At 38.8% G+C, this 13510-nt stretch overlaps 1 protein-coding gene across 18 annotated transcripts in view; it reads left to right on the plus strand.

Annotated features, from left to right (window-relative positions):
• The first annotated feature begins 235 nt into the window (after positions 1–235).
• The window catches only part of SORBS2 (sorbin and SH3 domain containing 2), a 209601-nt gene continuing 196326 nt past the window's right edge, over positions 236–13510 (plus strand). For 9 of the 18 annotated variants that reach the window (XM_059156079.1, XM_059156085.1, XM_059156078.1 and 6 more), the window contains exon 1: positions 243–1086. The gene's annotated coding sequence lies outside the window, so the exon portion shown is untranslated. Of the gene's footprint in view, positions 1087–13510 lie in introns of all 18 variants that reach the window. The other 9 variants (XM_059156090.1, XM_059156089.1, XM_059156096.1 and 6 more) reach the window with 7 other exon arrangements.

Genomic DNA, 13510 nt, shown 5'->3' on the forward strand with positions numbered 1-13510 from the left:
TGGTTACATCTTATAAAATAGCCTTATCGGACTTGGTTGTTATCTGGGCCGTCTGTAATGAGTCCTAGGGCTCTGTTTCAGTTAAGTGGCTATAAGCTTATCATTTAAAAAAACCAAAGTATAACCGCCCCCCACCTGCCCATCTCCCTTATGCCCATTCGATGACGTGCAGGTCGTAGATCTGTTATGACAGTGGTTCCAGTTAGTGTCTCTACGGCGACCTGCATGTTATTAACCTGGAGAGACCCGAATCCTTCCTCAATTTTACATGCAGCATCGGCTGCTAACGGAAGTTCCTCAGGAAAGTTGAAATCTGGAAGCACTTGGGCTCTTGGTGAAAGATTTAGAAAGCCCGCAGAAGCGCCCCTCCTCCCCAAATGATGAGTCTGATGAAAAGAAATTAACAAGCCGTGTAGGGAGCCGCACAGGATCAGCCATGCCTGCTGCCCAAGTCTGTCTGTTGGTTGTTGCTATGGCTACGGAAAGCCCGTGGAACCCAACGAGCTGTCTGCAGCAGTGCTGAGAGCACCAGCCATTTTCCTTATGGAAAACAGTGTGGCATATTCTGCTGAGCCTCCCCCTGGAAGAAGCATGGACTGAAGAATCCATTCAGAGAAGAGAGAGGCAAGGGGCATGCTGGCCTGCGGTGATGAGAGCCCCCCACGCCTGCGAGCTGCCGTTTGCACCAGCCGTTGACGGCTGCTCTGATTAGCTGATTGGAGAACTTGGAATGCAGAGTGATAATGCTGCCTGTCGGCTCTCAGACAGCAGAAAAGGGTTTTGTCTTGGGAAGGCAAGCCTTCCCTGCAAGATCATCGCCGCCGCTGCCTGGCTGCTCGCCCTGAAAAGGAGTGACCCAAAAAGAGGGTGTCACCGTCTGCAAACAGGGGTCCTGTGCCTGGCTGCTGCCTATGAGCGGCGGGGCTGAAGAAGCAGGTGTGTGCTCGGATGGGCGCGGGGCTGGAAGGCAGGCGGCCGCTCTCGGGTGTACCTGCTTCCGTTAGCAGATTGTTGGCTCCTAGAGCTCTGCCTACCCGCTGAGGCCGAGGCTGAGAAGGTCCCTGGGTAGCCACTGGACGGACAGAGGTAAGCTTTTATTTTATTTTTGCCCTTTTTTTAAAGCACGGTGTAACAATTATTTGGAGCAAAACTTAACCTACAAGATTTATATTCATTGTGTTATCTGGATTTACCAAAGCAGCGTGCATGTACACACACGCACACATGCATACATTTCCACATAATAGTGCCAGAAACATAGACTTGTTTCAGTGATAGGTCCTAGAAATTCTGTGACCCCCCCAAAAAAAATTACAATATGCCTTGGAGTTTAAGATATTTAGTGTTTGAACAAACCATGACAGCTTGTTGTTCTGGACAGTCTTCCGAACAACAATCTTTCTCCCTCATAAACAATGGGTCCTTTTATTAACTGCACTCGAACATATATGAAGAGAATTACATGAGAAATCAGCAGCTTGGAAATTGTGGAGCATTTTTGAAGCCTCATCAAGAATTTATTTCACTCTCCGCGCACCAATGCATACATTTAAATTCAGGAATTCCGTGGGTTTTGCGCTTGGAATCGCCAGTGGGTTTTGCACTTGCTTATCCTGAACTTCGAGTCTTGGGTGCCCTTTGATTTCATCGAGGGTAGTTCTAAAGCAAACGGTGTCGATACTGAAAGCTGCTCACACGTCCTTTCCTGGTGTCATGCATGCCACGCTAGCCCAGAGCACAACACCCCCATTGTGCTCCCCCGGCTTGGAATCCAAGGAAAGAAAGGAAGTGCAATCTCTGCATTGAGTTCAAGCCCAGCTATAGTGTGTGCCGGTAAAACTTCTTTTATTGCCCGGTTTTTCTCACACGCAGATAGGTTTCGGAGATAGAGTGAAACCAAAAACACCACACACCTCCTACAAACGTATGCTACCGTTCCTGGTGGATGTTTGCTGTCAACCGCTGCAAGATAATAGCACAGACTTTGGATTGCAGTAGAAACTGCCCCTTAGTGGGTAGTTCTTTGATTTAGAGTCTCTTAGGAACAAAGTTATTACTGTGAATTGAAATTGGTCAGTCCAGTTGAAATCCTTGATGAGGAAATGACCAGATGAAGATTACATTTGGTTTTAGCCACATTCCAGCCTTAGCCAAGTCAGTCCTATGGTTGGTCTCTCAATACATCGGATCATTTACAGTGATAGGTCATGAAAAACATTCGGTTGAAAACTTTGAATAAAAACCTCCCCTGAGGATCGAATCTGCCATGAAACGTAAAATAGTGTCTAAGATCTACTTCTAATTAATATATTTTTATTTGCTAACTTTTCCCCCAAAATAGGGATAACACCTTTTAATCACCTTTTAATTAAGTATAATAATACAATTTTCATGGCTACATATGAGCATATATTTACTCATTTCACAGGTACAGCAATGTCAACAGCCCTCAGAGAAGAGAATTATAAAGTATGCGATAATATTTCTCACAACGTATGTTCTAAAGGTCACCAGTATTCAAGATATCAAGACAGACTGAGAAAACTCAATCTAGGGATTCATGTCCAAATGTTTAATGATGAGATCAAATAGGAATCATGTCTTTCTGTGCCTGGGAGCCGTGTATGGGGGAACATGGTGAAGTGATAGCATTACATTTCACCTATACTTAACTTTCAAAGGAGAGCTAAATGAACAGACTTAGTTTTGAGTAATTGAGTTAGTTTTGAGTTAAATTCTATAAAAATAGCCACCAAGGAAGTGATCCTGTTGCAAAAGAATATAAGGCGGAGAGAGATTCTCTCCAATTTAATTCCCTTCAGAGCTTTGCACTTAAAAAAAAAAAATTAGAATTAGCGCAATGAGAAATCTGCAGCGAGAAATCCATTTCTTGTCAGTTTCTCTTAGGGCAGCTTGTAGAAGAGCAAGGTGCCGGGTACCTGAGGCGTACCTGCCTGCTGTGCCCTGTTGCCTTCATCAGAGCACTGTGTGTGACAGAGCCTTGTCACACTTGAGTGTCACACAGAATTTATACCTGTGTTCTTATTTTTTCCTACATTAATAACCTTTTAAAGGCAAAATGCTATGAAAGATTAGCATTCTAACTGCATCCATCAGCTATTATTAACTCATCACCTTTGAGAACCACATAACAGAGAAAAAAATTCCTATCTTTCAAGATTGCCCCTTAGCTTTTGTCTATTTATGTATCCTTATTTTCTCAGCTGACTTGCTAGGAATATCAAATACTTCGTAATTTCCCAGTTCAGTTGTTAGCAATATCAAATACTTTGTTAATTTCCCAGATGCATTATTCCAATGTTTTGCAAAGCCTCTGCACAGACTTTTTCTTTAAATCTCCCCCCGGGTGGCAGGCACCTGTCATGCATCTTTCAGAATATAGCGAGGCTGTCTCCCCAGACACTTCCTTACTTTCTCTTTCAGCTATATCTGAACCCGATGTCTATATTCTGTCCACTGCACCAACCATATTGCATTTGTCTCTGCCCACAGGCTCCCAGAGTTTTATTGACCCCCGAATGTACTTTGTCCAGGGTCTCGGACTTTGCATTCAGTCATTATCCTGTTAACCTCAAACGTCACTATTTTCTTCTTAGTTACTGTAAATACAGACTTGATCTGGAAACAGAAATCCTATTATATGTTATACTACCTTTTATCAGAGAAACTCAAGATACTTGAAAACAGCAATGAGGCTCTAATTTCCCTGATACTGAAAATACAGCTTCAGGAACACAATTTGATGAAAGCTCGAAATGTCCTATATCAGAATTTTTTGAGGAAAAAAAAATTTACAACATGTAAATTTTGAACAAAAAAGGGGCTTGAAAACTTTAGTAGCTAAAAGAGGTGGTTTTTCTATTTACAGGTATTATGAAGTTTGCCAGGGAAAATAAGCATACTAAGTACTGCTATTAGAAATTTATTCTAAAATCAGACCATTTAAAATTAATTTGGAATTGCTGATAATTGCTGATTCTAACAAAGATATTTACGGGGTTGTTTTTCATACTGAAGCTAGAAAAAAAGTAGAGCTCATGAACTGGAAAGAAATCAAATAATTGACACAAAATCTATGATCGCAGAGTTTCTTCTAATTTTCCTAAATAAGCCTAAAAGGTTACTGGTAATCAGTAGTTACATTATGCCTCCCTAGAACGTGGGTTCCTGGGTGAGGGAGAGAATATTCTGTGAGTACCTCTCTTGATAGAGAAACACTTTTGGTTATAGACACTTTTCCCATTTTTTTCTGTGCCAGATGACATGGTAATTACTTTTTTAAGTAGGCCTAAATGTTTATAGCCATTTTATGGAAAAGTTGCCACAAAGCTGCAATCAAAAGTAAGAATGGATTATGAATTTTACTAAGAATAAATAATATAAAATCCTCTGTCTCCAAGATAACCATTTGGCAGCGAAAGTTGTAATCAGTATTATATGAATTTTTGTGGATGAATTAACAAAGATTAGAAGGTTTAAAATATCTAAATGTTTGGAATTAGAAATCAAAATATTTAGGAAATCCCTTACGTTCAGATTTGTAGGCTTTTTCACATTGTATTACAGCACTAATTTTATAATAAAAAGATAAATGGCAACTCTTAATTATCATGCTGTCCTTTTAAGGCTGACTGTGGCTGCCTTCCAGCTGATTTTAAGGTATCGCATGCTAATTAAATAATAGCATAAGAGGACATTTGTTCTAAGACTAATCATGTTTAATCAGTTGTTTTAAATTATATATAGCATTTAGATTTCAGGAAACACGATTCCATAGTAGTTCTGCATCATTTTTATTATTTTATATTTTAGGTAAGTTATATATCAAAGGCCTAAATTATTTATAACTATATTTGATATTCAAACAAAATGAGTGTTTGCTTTTTGCATTTTGTAATAAAGTGTCATACTATTTGATTATATTAGATACTTTTTAAAAAGTTCCTCAAATTAATGATTTAATTATGGATATGTCTATTAAGTTCTAAACTCTCACTGCAAAAAGTTATATGGTGATTTTTAAAAATCTCTTTACATCATTACTGAAAAAGGTGAGACTTAAACCTCTAGCCATAAGGAAACACCTTTGTAACTATTAAGTTCTAAATACTGGCAACTATGAACTCTAATTCATCTTCAGCTAAATTAAGATAATCTTATTTGAATAAGTGACAGAGAATCAATAAGGGTAAGTTTCTTTGCTTGTCTGTTTGTTAAGTTTTAGCAAATAACATAGCTGTATAGAATTGCACTATACTTTATTGTCCTCTTATTTTCAAAACAGAAATGTCTGTTTTACCAACTAGCAATTTTAGCCAAAAGACGGTGGTTTCCTCTTCCCCATACAAGTCAGATATGCATAAATCCAGCATTGATTCTGTACCTTTAAAAAGCATTATTTGAAGGGGAAAAAAAAAAAAAAAGCTTTCACATTTCCTGAATCTAGCCAGAGATCTTTCAAAGAAAATTTTCCTACCTTAAAAAAAAATCTAGCAATATTCTCATTATATTTACTAATTTATTTTTATGTCCATGTTATAATTTAAGGGCAATTTATTTTTAATGAACTACACTAACAATTTCAGTGATTTTTAAAATCTGTACTGTTGTGTACTTTTAAATTTTTTTATTTTATCTAACGTAGACATTTAATCTTCTAGCTTTCTTTGAGATGTCTTCTCAGTAGTCAGTATAAAGTGCACATCAAAAATGCTTTCTTATAATTAATCAGACCCTCTGCTTTAAGTAGGAGAGTTGGTGTACTCAATGTAGCAATAATTCTTCTTTTTAGATTCTTTTTCCTAATAATTTTTTTTCAGGGATAGCTGAATGTGAGGAATGGCATAAAACTCAGAGGCTCTAAACCCCTGATGTTCTATCCAGAACAGCATCCTTTAGGGACTAATATGGCTCTAAGGATCGGCCATAAGGAATCCAAAAAACTATGGCAAAAATAAGCTTGTAACCAAGTTCTGAAGCTCATGTAACAATTCTCTTTGAGTAAAGGCAGGGAATGGCATGAAGAATGGTGTTTTTGGGGTGCCTGGGTGGCTCAGTGGGTTAAGCCGCTGCCTTCGGCTCAGGTCATGATCTCAGGGTCCTGGGATCGAGTCCCGCATCGGGCTCTCTGCTCAGCAGGAAGCCTGCTTCCCTCTCTCTCTCTCTCTCTCTCTCTCTCTCTCTGCCTGCCTCTCCATCTACTTGTGATTTCTCTCTGTCAAATAAATAAATAAAATCTTAAAAAAAAAAAAGAATGGTGTTTTTTAAATGCACAGAAATAACATGTGCAAATGAGACATTCTACGGAATTATTATTGGCCATGCTGTAGAAAGTGTTTCGGTGTAAATGTTCATTTTGTCCTCCTCTAAAAAGTCAAAGTTCCTGTACCTTCTTCTCAGTAGGCGTTGTTAGCTTCCTCAAAGACATTTGAGCTTCTGTGAAGGTGACCATGGTAGAGACGGTAGCCTGTTAATTAAAACAAATCAAAACAGAACAAACAAACAAAAACATGCATATGCTTTTGATTTTGTGGGTCAGTGCGGTGACAAGTTTGGACTGTATTAATATTAGAATATAATGCTTTATAAGTCTTCCTACACTTAACATTACTAACCAAAAAAGTTTAAGAAAGTGACACTGGGCTGCTTTAAAAATAAGTTATTTTGTAGATTTTCAAGATGCTTTCACATCTAAGTGATTCAATTCTCTGTGCTAAAGTTAACATAGGAAAAAAGATTCAGTAACAATTTCGTCTGTCCTGTGCTCGTTGTGCCATCTGGTGAACAATTTGAGCCCTTTCTGAAATAAGGATACTTAATCTGTCAGATAGATAATTGCAGTAGAGTAAACGTCTTGTACTATATCCTGTGTGAATAAATAATTTCTAGAAGAATTTGCCTCGTAATATCTAGATTTGAAAAGATATACAGCAAAGAATTATCAGTAGTGGCGATGAAAAAAAAAATTTACAGCCACTTAGTTGTTCTGGAACAGTGTGAATTAACTTGTATTGTTTGATGTCCCTTGAGCACTGGCTTGAACCAGTTTCGGTCCTGGAAGTTCGCGAGGGCAGGGAGTGGCCAGAACTGGCCAGAGGAAAGGTACAGGTTGCTTAGGCAGAGCGAAAGCTATAGGGACAACTCAGCTCGCTTTAGAACAGCAGCTGGAATGCAGCAAACAACTCAAAATATTGAATATTAAGTCTTCAATCAGTATTAGTTGAATGATAAGTGACTCCTAATGATCATTTCTTCCCCCTGTGTTGGATTAATGCACCACACTGATTGGAAAACACTGCTTGAGTTTAGAGATAAAATAATAATTTATAAGAATTATGATTTTTTTGGAAATCATAAATCAAAGGAGAAAAAAACATAAAAATTTTAGAAAGTGCCATTATTTTAGAAATTAAAATATAACCGTTCTGGTAAAGGAGGTATATTGACTAATTTATATAAAACAAGTCAGGGGTATGATCAGCTTCTAGACCACGTTATCATATAAAAATTCGTGTTTCTAAAAAAACTCAATTTCAAAGAATTCAGGATATGTTACCAGTCATCTGAATTATTGACCTAAAAAAAGCCCTTTATTTAATAATTATGTAAAACGAGAGTGGAACCAGATGCCTAGATAAAGCTCATTTGATGAATAATTCAGACCAAGAAAAATTGACTTCTACTCCCAATTTTCTTAAAGCTTCTGGTTACAGTCACATTCATCAAGCGATGTGATCAACTAGAGAGTTAAATTTTTCCTTCTTAAATAAGCCTAAGAGAGAAAAGTTCAAACCTAGATTTACAAAATTTAAGATCTTCATATTAAGGCCTTAAAATATATCTAAACAGAGAATTCAGGATAGAAAAAGTGTCAGTCTGGGAGGTATTTTCAAGTTAAAAAACCATATGAGCTGGAAGACTTTACAAGGTCAGTCAAAATATCTGCTTCTGGATAAACCTAAGAACACAATAAAAACCTGAATAGCTAGATTTCAATAAACTACAGAAAAAAAATATTCAATTTTTTCAATCCAAAAGATGTTGATAATATAAAATTATATAGAGTTTAGTCCGTGCTAGCTACTATCCCAAGAGCTTTATACATGTTAATTTATGATGAAGGATCTGGAAAATCACAAAACCTTTAAGGTCATTTGAACTGAAATTTTCTGTAAGTATTCAAATGATCTTAACTTATTTCCCAAAGAGAGATTTCATCAACAACACATTCAGTGAATGTGTCGTTCTTCTCAGAAAGAGACCATCTTCTTAGATGCTCTCATCTCAACTTGTACATTACATTTTTTATCTCATTTTAATGAATTTTTTGTAGGTGTCTAATATTTCTACACAGAAGTGAACTCCATGAGAGAGCAATAGAGTTTTCTTTGTGTTTTTACAACCATCATCTTGCCACGTGTATGGGCAAGAGTAAATGAGTAATGGCTGATTAGCCCAAGTAAGTAGTTGTATCAAATGTCAACAAATAACATTTACATACACAAAAAAAGATACAGAGTCAAAATAATATATACTGTATGTGATTCCATGTAGCTTTCATCATAAGAAAATTAATTTAGCCCACACATCCTTAGTGTTTGTTTGCTAGTTTGTTTTGGTGTGTGTGTGTGTGTTGTTTTTTATAGTTTGGTTGGTTGGTGGTTTTGGTTAGAATGTTTTTCATTTAAACACTAGTTTAAATGTCAGAGCAATCCTTTTAGTCCTCAGACTCCTCAACATGGGAAACATGATCTGAAATGATCTGGCTTGCTTAAACCACCATAGACTTCTTCCCTGATTTAATCTCTTGAACAACTTAACTATGTATTGGTTATTTCTGACAATTGGGAAAGCAAAAATGTGGAAAAGCATAGATACTTCCTTTGTCAGAAAAACTAATATTCTTTTTTTAAAAATAGATTAGGTCAATAGTTCAAATGACAGGTAATATATATTCTGATTCTTTGAAACTTGTTTAGAAACATGACTTTATATGATATGTGGTCTGAAAGCTGATTGTATCACTGACTCCTCTCTATGAGAGATTTAATTTTATAAGACTAACAGAATTGACTGATTTCTATAATAATAACTTTTTTCTTGAATTAAAGAAAAACTTCCTCCTGAAGTACACGAAGTGTTTTTAATATGTTTTAAATTAATTTCTAGATTTATTGGCAGCAGAGAGGAGCTCCATCGCCCTCATTATATAAATAAAACCAAATGACAATCAAAGCCCTAAATAATCACTTTGGTTTGAGAATCACCTTCCTTTGACACAAGTTCCAAACATCCCTGCAGTGGGACATGTGCCTCATACTGGCAGTTGTCTGGTAAAATAATTTAACTTGATCTATATATTATTACATGGTACACTAATGCACCATAACCGTTTTGAAGCCTATACTTTTGCTTCCTTTGAAATGAACTGGGAGAACATGCCCTCAGAACTCTGGTTCACTCTTCTTGGCACTGATATTTAACTATGCAACTGTCAAGAACTAAAAGATTAGGATCATAAAATTAAGTTTCCTGGGGTATGTTCCATTCATGTGCGGCCTTGTTCCCAAACTCCTCAGTCATTTTATTGCATTTTGCTTCTAACTGAACCCGTGAGAAGGGGTGCTATGTTTCCATGGTCCAGAATAAAACCTGAAAAGAGGAAAGAACAGGACCTTTTGAGCTAGGACCTAAAGGGACCCTGGTCTTCCTAGTCTTTGTTATCAGATGGGGTCACGCCACCAAAAGAGCTTTTGAGTTCAGTAGAAATTAGGAAAATTATTGGTTTAAAATCTATATCTTCTAGGGGCACCTGGGTGGCTCAGTGGGTTAAAGCCTCTGCCTTCAGCTCAGCTCAGGGTCCTGGGATCGAGCTCCACATCAGGCTCTCTGCTCAGCAGGGAGTCTGCTTCCCCCTCTCTCTCTGCCTGCCTCTCTGCCTACTTGTGATCTCTGTCAAATAAATAAATAAAATCTTAAAAAAAAAATCTATATCTTCTGGTTTCCAACCAAAAGCAAAGCATTTCTGAGAAATCTCTATGGGGAAAACTCCAGCAGGACAGGGGGAAGATGCAAGAGGACGTGTACACAGTTCAGGAGCAAGACCCCAGAGGGGTTAGTTAGCAAAGGGAGCTAAAACTCAAGGACAGGGAGAGTCCAGCCTCAAAGGGCATGGGGCAGAGTGGGACCTCTGGAGCAGTAGATGGAGTTGAGCAAGTGGGACTACTTCCTGAGAGCTAGAAGAAGATTGAGAAAGTTCCCAGTGGGAGACCTTGTCACACTGAAGTATGGGTAAGGTCCAGGGATTCAAGTGAGGTGGAGTAGGGGCCTGGTCCCATCCATGGTGAAGAATCAGAGAGGCACAAAAAAATGGAGTAAAAGCCAAATGACTCAGAGTCAAGAGTGAAAGCATGTCCCACAGAGCACTATCTCACATGCTCCTCTCCTGTATGTCACAGCACTAAATGTTTAAAGACACATAAATTACCATGACTTTGAATGTCTGATGTAGATGAAATTTTCCTGATCCAGTCTTTTTATTAGGAAATAGTATGTCACAGGCTGGGGACTTGTGTCTCCAAGCATGGATTTAGGACACGTATGTGGCTGGGTGGGATGCCTGGTTCCACGATCTGCTTATGATGAAGCAGGCCAAGGTACCAAACCCTCCTGCAACATGGTTTCCTCCTCTAAAATGAGCCTATGCAAAGTCCCAAGCATTAAAACTACCCTATTGGATATAGCAAAGCATCTAATATAGAGAAGTTTCCTATCAATGTCAACCACGACCATCGGCTTTATTTGTTCATGGATTAGAAGTATATAATAAGATTCTCCTCATTTCTGTGGTCCAGTTACCAGCTCCGAGGCCTCTCAGATCATCAGAAGCACATGCATCCATGTGTTTTGAAGGGATAGGGCCACAGCTACTCTTCAGGAAGATCCTGGTTTCCTCCAGCAGGTGTGAAGTCTCAGCCTCCTGGGTCTCAGACTCACTCTCTAATGTTCATCCATCAGTTGATCAATTCAGGGGATGAAAAGATGTAGAATTCGAGGGGTAACTGGGTAGATGATACCATCCACCAAAATGGGAATGGAGAAGAGCTTTTTTGCTTTGTTTTTCATGTGGGGGAGAAGATATTTGCACATATAGGATTGGATGTATTTGTTGCAAACATCTAGATGAAGGTCCCTTAAGTAGGCAGCTGGAAAGACCTTTCTAGCTATCAGGAAGAAGTGAGGCAAAATCTGGAACAAACTGGGACCTCAGATGTAGCCCAATTCAATATAGCAATGGACAGATGACCATATATAGCTTGAACATGTATAACCCCTATCAATACTATATTATTACCACCATTAATACCATATATTACCTCTATTAAACCAATTCTGATTATAACATTTTTAATTACTAAAAGGTTATATTGATGTCTTTTTAGCCACTCTGTAGAAAAAGATCCACATTTCAAAAAGTAGGTTTGGTTTTGTTTTGTTAAGCCATTGAACATGGTTGCTTAGTATACTTAGGTCAAAATATTTAAACTGCCTCCACCAGTTTTCTTTTTTTCCCATTTATCTTCACACATGAACTTTAAAAACAAGTAATATTTTTTAAATTTCCTTATCTTAAAAAAGGCATGAAATGTTACTGGTCTAAATGCAGTTCTTGAGAAGAAGTAATGCCTATTAACTCCTGCCCACGTATTGGGCAAACTTTAGTTATTTTATGGAGTTTGGTATTGACCAGAAGTTTTTTTTTTTTTCTATTAAGTTACGAGTATTACCAACTGAACTTTCCTGGGAAACCTAAGGAATTAGAAAGAAATGGTCTCAGAAAGGTTTGTGAGGACTAAGTGAGCTGTGCCTGTTCTGTGCTTTGTGCGTACACTTTGACCAGGGCCTGGCATGTGGAAAATACATAAGGAGTGTTGCAAGTGTTATCATCCTTCTTCTAGAAATGTGTTAAATGGAAAGGCCAGTGCTGTCCCTCAGTGATGGTCCAGGCTGTCCTGTTCAGTGCTGATGAGTTGGAGTCACAGCTCCTGAGGACGGTTCATTCCTCGGGGATGAGGGAAGGGAAACTAATAGTCATACAGCATCACAGGCACCAAGAGGGACGTGAAACCCACACTGGGTGTGAGTGATCTGCCCAGATGACTTCAGAGGTGTGCAAGGCTAACGGGGGTGTGGATCATGTGCAAATGAACCCGACGTGGAAGACCATTGGGAATGGTTTGATGGGTCTGGTATGTGGGAACAAGAGGGAAAGCAGGATCTGGTGTGGTGTGGGGGGAGCAGGTGGGGCTGGCAGTCACATGGCCTTGGATTTCATGTCCAGCTCTGTGATTGCTAATTGAATATATGGGCACAAGTCCGTCCAGCTCCCTAGACCTTTACTTTGCAACCCACAGAGTGGAGATAATAGAGCTCACCTCTGAGGATGATCTTTAGGGGTAAATGAGATTATTATAAAGGATTGGCATATCCCCTGGCATGGAAGGAAAGGTATTTTTATGCCGAGTATCAGGATCAGCTTCATGCAAAGTCATTCAGATTAATTCTTGGGGAAAAATAAGACCACCATTGGGGTTTCTTGAGGTGGGGAAAAGTCATGCTCATGTTGGTGTGTAAACAAGATGTAACTGTTAACAGGGTATCAGATTAAATAAGAAGAGTGAGGAATGGTATAGAGAGACAGTGCCAATACTTTAGGCAGGAGAAAAACAGGCATGAACTAAAGCAGTGGGTCAGGGAGAAAAGGGTGTGGGATTTATTCAGCCAAAATTACTATGTACAGTCACTCTTCGAAGAATCTGGAATGCATTTCGAGCAGTGATTGCTCAACAATCTTTAAAATAGGCTATCTTAATTCAGCATGATATTGCATTAATGGAGAAGCTGTGGAGAAGCTCTGAGGCATCACGGAGGAAATGCTTAGGGGCTAAAGAATATGTGGACTTTCACTTTGGAGGGTGCTGAGCCCACCGTGAAGAAGGAACAGTATGTGCTAAAGCCCAGAGGCCAGAAGGATGTGTTCCAAGGACTAACAGCGTTTGGTATGATTGGAATGCAGGGTGCCTGGTACGGAGACGTGGAAGGTAAAATTGGGCTATCAGACCCGATCCAGATCGTAACATAATTGGGTCACACTAAGTTTGATGGGAAGGCACTGAAAGGATTCAATCAAGAAAGGGAATTAGTAAGATTTCTGTTATAGAACATCCAGCAGTATAAAAGCAGGGGAGTGAGAAAGGGTGAGGCAGGGGTGGCTCTTGGAGGGACAGTGCGAATTACAGGAAGAAAGGCTGAACGCCTCAGCAAGGACAGGACAGTAGGTCTGGAGAGAGAGTGCTGGAATCAAGAGAGATGGAAACGGAATTCTGGGGGTGAGGGCAGAGGTACAGTTTGATGGCCTGTTTACTGGCTTGGGTAAGTCAGATGGAAAAAGAATATTTAGGGAGAAGACTTTTTGAGACTTTTCAAGATG

This window comes from Mustela lutreola, chromosome 18 (genome assembly GCF_030435805.1).
Source record: "Mustela lutreola isolate mMusLut2 chromosome 18, mMusLut2.pri, whole genome shotgun sequence".
Lineage (NCBI taxonomy): Eukaryota > Metazoa > Chordata > Mammalia > Carnivora > Mustelidae > Mustela > Mustela lutreola.